Below are 10,894 nucleotides of genomic sequence, written 5' to 3' on the forward strand. Positions count from 1 at the left end.
TGCTATTTTCAAGCAGCTGACGTATATGTCTGAAGTGCTCATGAGTCATGTGGCCCATAGTTGCTTCTTTTGGGCTTGTTTTCCTAGACCAGTGGTTGCTTGTTTCTCTCACAGAATCTGGCAACGCTGGTAATGACGTTTTTGCTGCACAACTGCCCCTCAATATGATTGTTTACGTCCTAAATGTTACAAAAAACATGAAATCGTTTTGAGAAAAAATAAATGCTGCTATTTGTTCCTAAGCGACTGCAAAAGACTGATGTTATTTGTTTCAAAAAGCTTTAAAAGAAGGCCAGAACCTTTACAGAACGTGAAATGTGCCTATAACCACATTTCCGGTTCAGAACGGATACGGAAACGTTATGTTTGTTTTCATGTATGTGGACGTGGTGAACATCCGGATGCAGTAGGCGGGATTTTATGAGTGCTAGGAATCAAGAAATTACAAATAATTATTTATTGCTAGAATTGTTCATACATTAGGCATTTAAGTGCCAGAATAATTGATTAGTGGACAAGCAGATCATTTATATAGATCTATTAGATTAAAATAAATAGTTTTGATCGGATCTTTACTACTGTCAATCAAGTCATATACGGAAGTAATGTGACGTGACGTCACGGGTATACAAAAGTTAAATAAAAGTGTCGTTCTCAACAAATACTCATCGAAAAATTACCAAACTAGTATGTAAATACTCAGAATATTTACAGGTTTTTGTGGGTGGTGGCGTGTGGTCTGGTGCATTTCAAACAAGCTTCTTAACGCACGTTTTGAAATGCCAATGCATTATCAATGGCCCGCCTGTGACGGCGCAATGTGTCGTCTTTGGACCTCAATGAATGTCTATGAGTGACCGTGGAAGGCACATAATTACGTCGCTGGCGTCCAGCGACGGCATTCGGCTCCGTCGCGGGGTTCTGACAAAAAGGCAACCGGCTACGTTTTCGGAGTGAGACCGTGTTGATTTATCCATAGCAAGTAGTACATTTTAATTACTTTAGTTTAGCTTCACTACTTTTACCATAAAGTGACAAACAACCCGTTTGGTAGAGCATGTTTTCAGAAAATGATTAGACCATTATTAGATTTTTTTTATTGTATCAAGTTACATAATCAGGTTCAGTAACACCTCTGAGATGATAATATGACCAAAAAAAAGAACCTCTGAACTTTCAACCAAAAAAAGCCCACCTTTCAGGAGTGCCTTAATTGATTTTCACTTCCTAAAAGGTGGCTACCTGAGAATCCATGTGACTGGGAAACAGTGACATCTAGTGGACCTTTTTTTTGCCATAACATGCCTCAACCAAATGGTAGAAAGGGCTCAATCAGGTTCAGCAATGTTTTCAATGAGAAATAGTGACTTCAAATGTGCTCTACCAATTGGTTGAGCAGACTGTTAAAGGGCTAATGCCAGTGCCTTGCTCAAGTGCATTTGTTTTGGTGTGGGAGGAAACCCAAGTGAACACTGGGAGCTCTCCCAGTGTTCACTTGGGTTTCCTCCCACACCAAAACATACAATCTCTAAAACAAATAAAAAATCACACCCAGTGTGAAGTGGGCGGTGTGTGGTCATCACAGTGGTCATCACAGTGATGGAAGTTCACTTAAAGAAAAGTTTGGCTAAAGAGCCACTTTGGCCAAAGAGCCACTTCTAGGAAGACTCTTGCTTTTCTCAAACGTCTTCCATTTACGGATTATGTTGGCCACTGTGTTCTTAGAAATCTTAAGTTCAGCTGAAATTATTTTGTAACCTTGGCCAGATCTGTGCTTTGTCACACTTCTGTCTTTAAGCTTTTCTGACATATCCTTTGATCTCAAAGGGCCAGTTCTAGGAAGCCTTTCTATTTTCTTCTCAATATCGTTTTTTCCTTTTCTCATTTCAGCCATAGTGATCTTTGGGTTCTTTTTTACCGCTCTCACAAAATGGACAGCATCTAAGTTAAATATACTAGTGTCATATCAAAGTGGTTTTAGATTCATTTCATCATGTGTCTCACTAGCCAATCACAGCATGTGGAATTGTTATTTAACAGTGGTCATCACGGTGATGGAAGCTCACTTAAAAAAATAATGTGTTTTTTTTTAATACCCCTTCCACCCACAATGGGGGACTCACTTAAAAATAAAAAAAATCACACACAGTGTGAAGCGGGCGGTGTGTGGTCATCACATGACTCACTTAAAAAAAAACATAAATGTGTTTTTTTTTAAGTGCCATAGTCCTATTCATAGGGCTGCAACATGTGTCATTTGTTTCACTAGCCAATCACAGTCCTGAATAGAGTCAACCAATAAAGTCAGCCAATCACATTACAGCTAGTGGTCATCACACTGATGGAAGCTCACTTAAAGAAAAGTATAGATTTGCATTGAATGTGTAGGGGTTAGGGGTGTAGACTGGGGTGTAGACTGGTGGCCAATCACGGTGCAGGATTAGTCAATGTCCAAACCTCACATATAGGGGGCGGTTACACTGCCCCAAAAAACATAAATGTGTTTTTTAAGTCCATAGTCCTATGTATAGGGCTATGCACATGTGTCATGTGTTTCGCTAGCCAATCACAGTCCTGAATAGAGTCAGCCAATCACATTGCAGCTAGTGGTCATCACAGTGATGGAAGCTCACTTAAAGAAAAGTATAGATTTGCATTGAATGTGTAGGGGTTAGGGGTGTACAATGGTGGCCAATCACGGTGCAGATATATATTATTTACCTTTTATGACTGATAAGCTATCATAAAATATATACTTTAATGATAGCAATTGACTTAAGTTGTTTACATGGTGGATCTCACAGTTTGTAAATATTGTTTCCATACAGATCAGTCTAATTTGGTGGAGAGAGACCAACTAGTGACCGGGAACAATAACCTGACTGCAGAGAGAGCCCAATTACAGACCAGTTTTGACCAGTTACAGACCAGTTTTGGCCAGTTACAGACCAGTTTTGACCAGTTACAGACCAGTTTTGACCAGTTACAGACCAGACATGATAGCCGAAATAAACAGAAAGATCAGTTACAGACTAGTTTTGACCAGCTACAGACCAGCCATAGTAACCTGACTAAACAGAATGAGCAGCTACAGTCTAGTTTTGACCTGCTACAGACCAGCCATAGTAACCTGACTAAACAGAATGAGCAGCTACAGTCTAGTTTTGACCAGCTACAGACCAGACATAGTAACCTGACTAAACAGAGAGATGAGATGAAGATGAGGCTCTGTGGTGAGTGAGACATCACTATTTCTTCATTGTTATATAATGTTGCTCATAATATATCATTCATTTGAGAGAGAGAAAAAAAGTGTCTGACTTTATCTGTTGTTGTTAGAATCACCTGGATGGCAGAAGTTTGACAGAGGTTGTTATTACATCTCTACTGAGAAGACAAACTGGGAGCTGAGCAGACAGTGGTGTAGAGACAGACAATCTGATCTGATTGTCATAAACAGCAAAGAAGAACAGGTGTGTGTGCGTGCATGCGTGCGTGCGTGCATGCGTGCATGCGTGCATGCGTGCGTGCGTGTGTGCGTGCGTGCTTGGTCAGGTTTAGGCACAAGGTCAGGTTTAGGGATTAGTGTTGGAGTTATGACTGATTTATATATGGGTGTCACACACTGAAAATAGCCGATCTCCGCTATGTTTTGCTTCAGGGTTAGGGTTAGGGATAATAATGGCAAAAAGGTGTGTGTGTGTGTGTGTGTGTGTGTGTGTGTGTGTGTGTGTGTGTGTGTGTGTGTGTGTGCGTGCGTGCGTGCGTGCGTGCGTGCGTGCGTGCGTGCGTGTGTGTGTGGGGGGGGGGGGGGTACAGTGTGTACATCAGTAACCAGCAGCTTTTCTGTCCAGGACTTTGTTGAAAGTGTCAACAAGACAGTGTGGCTGGGTCTGACCGACAGAGACAGAGAAGGGACATTTCAGTGGGTAGATGGCACTCCACTGACCACACCAACGTAGGACTTATCTTCATTTTACCTTCATTCTTCTCTTGTTCATTTTAACAAACATTTTAAGTACATATCACATATTCAATTATATATTGTAAAATGTAATCTATTACACTGCTACTAATAAAGGATGTCTGTTGTCTACTCTAATTATGTAGAATATCACTTGAGATCATGATTGAAAATGATTTAGAGTGAAAAACCATCCTTGTAAATGTATTGCAATGAATTAGATGTCCTATACTTCTCCAGGTACTGGCAGCCTGATCAGCCTAATAACTACGATGAAGATCAACACTGTGTTGAGTATTATGATGGGTCTCTTAGTTATCCGAATAGAGGATGGGACGACAGTCTGTGTTCCTTTAATATTACCTGGATCTGTGAAAAAGTTATGTGCTGAAATCATCATTTTCACAATGTTAGCTGGTGACAGCTATGATGGCTGTGTTTACATGTCGTCACCTTATTAAACTAATGGCCTAAGTCATTTTTTCAAGGTTTTCAGGAAAAATAAAAAACTGATCCAGAACAAAACTATATGATATTTCTTAATCATTTCACCCAAAATGTTTATAACAAATTATGACTATTTAAATAGAAATAACACTGTCTGTCAAGAGCGTGAACAGCATGATCCTTTTCAATTAGGAGTTGGGCGATTTTACCAGAGGTGGCCAGTGTCATGAGGACCTGATTTAGGCAAAAATATCATTTCCTCAAAAAATGACTTAGGCCATTAGTTTAATAAGGTGACGATGTGGTAGTTTGAGTGTTTGCTTTGGTTTGTCTTGCCTTGCGGTTCTATCCGATAAAAACGGTAGACATTATATTACAATTTATTATCATATATTCATTACTTAGTTAAAGGGACTACACCATGAATTTTAACTTGTTCTTCTTTTTTGTGTGCTTTTGGTCTCCCCTACCTCTCTTCTATCCCCAAAAATACCCCAGTTTGAACACTCAGGCTTTCACAGCAAATCTGGGGTTTTCTTTAAATTGGTCTCAAAACAGGCCAAACTGATTTTCACCCTGACGTGACGTCACGTCAGGGTACAATCCCTTCCGTTTTTCAGTTCCAAAAGTTAAAAAAAAAAAAATATATATATATATATATATATATATATATATATATATATATATTCTTAAATGTATTTTTTTTTTTTTTTTTTTACTTTTTCCTTACAGAACCAGGAGATAACAGGCATACAAACTGGCTCAATAGCGCCATGTGCCAAACAGGACAATGTGGTATTGCAGGTGAAAGTGCTTTATAAGCCAGAGTGAAGTTAGTTGGAATGAGTATATCTGATGCTTGATTTAGGCTCAAACCTTTTGAAAAACGTTTGAGGGACATAGACAATATGATATTATATATATATATATATATACTATCCGCTGCGCGGTGCTTTGTGTTTGTTGGTCTCTATCCTATAATACATTTCTAAACCCAAAACCCCCCAAAAAAAACTGCCACTGTGTGGGACTAAACACAAAAACAACATATCAATGTCACTAACAAGACACGCCACAACGTGCAGAATTACTATATATATATATATATATATATATATATATATATATATATATATATATATATATATATATATATATATATATATATATATATAGAGATTTTTTTTTTTTATTCATGGTGTATTTTTTTTATTCATGGTGTAGATGGACACAAGAACAATTGGCTTCCATTAGCATGCCAACTTTCCAGGAATAGAAAGCTTGCAGTTTCTATTAGCTTGGATTCCCCATCAATGATGTCACTGGTAGGCGGGTATTTGTATTTAATTGAAACATTGATTGAATTCAGGAGTATATTATTTGAGTTGTCTGTTTTCTTTAGGAAACTACTACTTGAATATCTTTATTTACCTACCAAAATAAAAGGCTGTATAAGATGCTAAATCATTAAAAGCAATACTGAACTGTAGTGGATCTGCAGCTCATAAACCTGATATATAAAACGTCACCAAGGCTAAATATGTAGAACTGCTACCAGAAGGCATTTCTAGGTTACTCCTGATCCCTCTTGTCCCAATGGTCTATTACAGTGATTCTCAAACTTTAAAATCTCAAAGACCACCAGTTTGGTGCATATTAGTCTAACCCCTACAACTGAGTTAAATACCAGTAAGGGTCAATTTGGTGCCTAATTATCATCATTTAGTTGGGGGACCCCCCGGAACCCCTTCAAGGACCCCACTTTGAGAACTACTTGTCTATCATTTAACACAGAGGTTCTCAAAGTATGGGTCGGGACCCCAAGTGGGCTCACAGGAAGGTGAAGGTGGGGTAAAAAATTGACAACTGAAAGAAATAAAGAAACATGTATCCTTCTCATTATGTCTGTTTTTTGGTTGTGTTTTAACATTTATAGGCTATATGCTTACATTTGCCAATGTGTACAGAACCATTATTCCGTAGCTTTAAACTATGTTTATGAGACACAATATCAGCAGGAATCACAGCATTGCAGATGCATTTTCTAAAATATATTTCTATCCAAGGCTACAGGATATTCTATATTTTTTCAACTTTATTTCAACTTTAAAATTGCATAATAAAGTGTGGGGCCATGAAAAGATGTTTGGTGTTTATTTTGTTTTTTTTTGCATTGCTTAAGGGGACACCAGATTCATTGAGATATAAAAGGAAGGAAGAATACTATTGAGGATAAGTGATTAAATGTGTCAAGAAAGAGAGATAATCTCAAAAGGCAATTAAAGGATGGGATTGAAGGTAATATTTTACAACGTGAAATGTATCAAATTAAGAGAAAAAACAACATTACACCAATCAAAAAATGTATAATGTGATATAGAGATACACCATCCTCAAACTCATATTTTCATCACATGTTTCAGGTAGGAGTTACTGTTATGATAGTCTCGCGTGGCCAGACTGTTGCCTCCCACAATTTTCAAATGTTTCTGGTCATACAGTCTGGGACTCGGAAGCTCTGATCATGATTAAAATATAAACCGGATGTGAAGCCTCCTCCCCACTTCCGTTTCGTCTTTACAGTGAACGGAAGTGCCAGATTCCTCTCTCGGATTTTGGGAGGTGTAGTTCCAGACTCTATATAGCATTCGGAGATTGTGGAATAGTTGTCTGGCTACGTGACACTACTGTTATGATGAAAATATCCAATCCTTTTACTCTGTATGATGAGGTACAAGTATAGGGAGGGGAGATGTGTATTACTAAATTAAGAATCAAGAAGAGTCAAAACATACATGTGTATACATGAATGAAGACAGCTCTGAGTTTATGAAAAATATCTTTAATTTCTGACGTGTATGGAATATTACTGATGGTTGGTGACTTCAGCAGCACATTATCAGTGAAAGACGACCCCCTTCCTCAAAAACATCAATATTCTAGACTGAGCCACACATTGAAAAAGATTATTATAAAACTCAGATGTGCACTATAAAGACATTTAAACCATGGCAAAGATTATACTTTTACTCCCACCCGCATGAATGCTAATATCACATTTATTATACTATTATAAACAAAAAAAAGTCAACAGAATATGTTGAGCATTACTCTCTGAATCATGTACCCTTGTTAGCAATATGGAAATTGTAGCTGTGATCTACCCCCACCTTGTGGCGGTTAAATCCTTCACTACTGGATGAAACAGAGTTTAGAACACCCATGGGTAACATGCGGTCCGGGGGCCAGACCCGGCCCCTGGACCATCTCAATCCGGCCCACACCTTCCTCAAAGGAACACAAAATGACTCCACAAAAATCTAAATGATAAAAGAAAGCAGATTTTTAGCTAAATGATTTTTACTCAATTCCAAAATTGGCAATTCATATTTACAATTTTAATCCATACCAGCATTCCACTGATGCAGGCAACTGCATGTACTCAAATGTTAAGTATAAAATGTTTATAATCGTGAAACAGAATGCCTTGAGTCTATATTTGACATAATGCTGTTTCAGTTTAAGTGGTGAATATAAGACAACTGCAAAGATGAATTATTGATTCTGCATTGAGGTGGATTGTTTTATGTAACTAATCTTTTTATTGTGACCTCAGAGTACACCAGAGTGACACATACAGCTGCAAAAGGTGTTAAGATAATATTGCATTTGTTTCATGTTTCGGCCCTTTGCTCATGGGTAAATGTACCCCTTGACTAGGATCAACGCCTTACCTGGGACAAGTTGAACCACGTGACCATTATTTTTTACAGACCTTTTTCATAGATGCACACTCATTATTTCAATTGATAGAAGACATCTTAAAGTTTTAGTAGATGTTTAGATTGAACATTCATCTAATTTTTCCTTGCCTAGAGGTCAACATAAGTAAAAAGGTGGTTCATCTTAGCCCGTTCTTCCCTATAGGACTTACTTATGAGCATTATTTGTTGGCTGTATGTGTAAGATATAATAAAGGAAAGTCTTACCATATACCATCAAGCCTACTATTTAAACATGATTGTTTTAAAGGGCAAGACCACTTTGGTAGAGGTTTGGGTTGTGTAGTTACCTTGCCATGATGTAACTCCAAAGGTGGACAAGAAATAAAAAATAATTGCTCCATTGATTAGAAATTGATAATTCAAAATATGCTCCTCATTGACTTACATTGTACGGTAAAACAGCTCTCAAAGTCACTCTTTTAGCACAAAAACGAACGCAAATAAAGTTGATTCAGACAATATAGAACATCACCAAACCCAGTACTGTTTTTTTTTTTTTATAAAAATGTCAACTTCCTGTTGATTTTGCCATTTTTAAGAAGTAGAAAACCCGGACTGGATCGGCGGATCCGGATTCAGATCTTCAAATAGTAATCTTCAAATCAATTTCTAATCAATGGAGCAATTTTTTTTAATTTCTTGCCCACCTTTGGAGTTACATCATGGCAAGGTAACTACACAACCCAAACCTCTACCAAAGTGGTCTTACCCTTTAAGAACATGGTAGGATTATGGTCACTCTTTTCTTCAGTTAGGTTATGCAATACATTTTAATCTCTTTATTCATGTGTTAAAGGACAACTTTGTTTTTTTTACAACAAGGGTTATTTCATAGTTTGTAATGATAATAATAAAAAGACGAGTGTTAAAAAAACAATCATGTATTGCCTTCTATTGTAGTGATTTTAGTGATTTTTAACTGGGGGGGCCAGGCATTCTGTCCATTGGTAAATACTCATGAACGCAGCCTTCGATTTCCGTGAAACTTTGTACGCACATCCCCACTAGCCCAAGGAGGAAATGCCACCCTACATTTTTTCAAATCAGCCTCATGGTGGCGCTGTAACAGGCAGATTCACGTTTTGGCCTGTAGCTCTTGAACTGTATAGGCCAAAACGTGAAAAAACCTATCCTTCTCATTAAAGCTGCACTATGTAACTTTCCTCTTCCAGCCCGGATTTTAACCTGGTTTCCTGCGCAAGTTCTGAAATAGGCTCTATTCACAGCAGCCATATTCTCACTTCCTTCACAGGTGTTACCAATGATACTAATGAAAGCTCTGTTCCATTTAGTCTAGCACAGTGGTTTCCACGACCCCCATAACTCTGAGAGTGTACAAATGGAACCAAATGGACCCTTACGGGTCCATTTGGTTCCATTTGTACACTCTCAGAGTTACACACCCATAAGGGGCCATTTGGAAGCCCATGAGGGTCCCTGGACCCCAACTTTAGACCCACTGGTGTAACAGAGTGTTTCCAATGAGCCAACATGCACAATATCGGCACACTGACTCTGTTTGACCAGAATGGAACAGAACCTTCATTAGTATCATTGGTAACACCTGTGAATGTCTTCATAATATGGCTGCTGTGAATAGACCCTATTGTATTAATCAAAACAAAGTTATATAGTGCCACTTTAATTACAATATTACACCACACAAAAAATCTATAAGATGATTATGCGATGTGAATGTGACACACACCATCCTCAAACTCATATTTTTGGGGCGGCTACACCGCCCCAAAAATATGAGTTCAGGACTGTGATTGGCTAGCGAAACACATGACACATGTGCAGCCCTATGAATAGCCTTTTTTTAAAGTGAGTCATGTTGTGATGACCACACACCGCCCACTTCACACTCGGTGTGATTTTTATCAAATGTTTCAGGTAGGAGCTTCTGTTAAATTAACATATCTAACGTTTTACTTTGCATGGATTGACAATTTACAATTTATAATTTAGGCATTTAGCAGATGCTCTTAATTCAGAGTAATTTACAACAGTAAGCAAGGTCAATACAAGGTAATACATCAAATGCATAGAAATAGTAATCTGGGATCATAAGGTAAACCAAGAACCTATCATCAGTATAATATAAAAAAAAAGCTATAATCTGTACAGTGATTATCCTTAATACAATTTATGGCAGAAAATGTGCATTTAGTCAAATATCTCACAGACCACGTTCTCTCCACTTCCTCCAGTGAGCACATACTGTATGGGGCACAGTGGCACACACACATTCAAACAAATTCAGCAAATATGTGAATATTTAAAGTAGACATATTATGCACATAATATGCGCACGCGCACACACACACTCGAAAATGGCTCGTTTTCACCACGGTAAAAAGATATGGAGATATGGAGCTTTTTCTCAAGATCCTATAATGGGAGTGGACGGGAGGTAGGTTTTTTGGAGAGGATTCACATCCGTCCATTCCATTTTACAGGGTCCGCGGATCATTCCTAGGTTGGGGCGTTAGAATGCCCCATGTGGAAAAACATAAATCATTTGAACACAAGTAGATCTACGGTTTGGCACTCAATGTGTTAACACATTGGGTGCCAGAGGTTTTTTAAAACAGGGTACAGCCAGTGCAAGCATTTTTAAGCGTTCTGACTAATCTTTGAAGGATGTGTGTGTGTGTGTGTGTGTGTGTGTGTGTGTGTGTGTGTGTGTGTGTGT

The sequence above is a fragment of the Gymnoscopelus microlampas genome (assembly GCF_963454915.1).
Source record: "Gymnoscopelus microlampas genome assembly, chromosome: 5".
Classification (NCBI taxonomy): domain Eukaryota; kingdom Metazoa; phylum Chordata; class Actinopteri; order Myctophiformes; family Myctophidae; genus Gymnoscopelus; species Gymnoscopelus microlampas.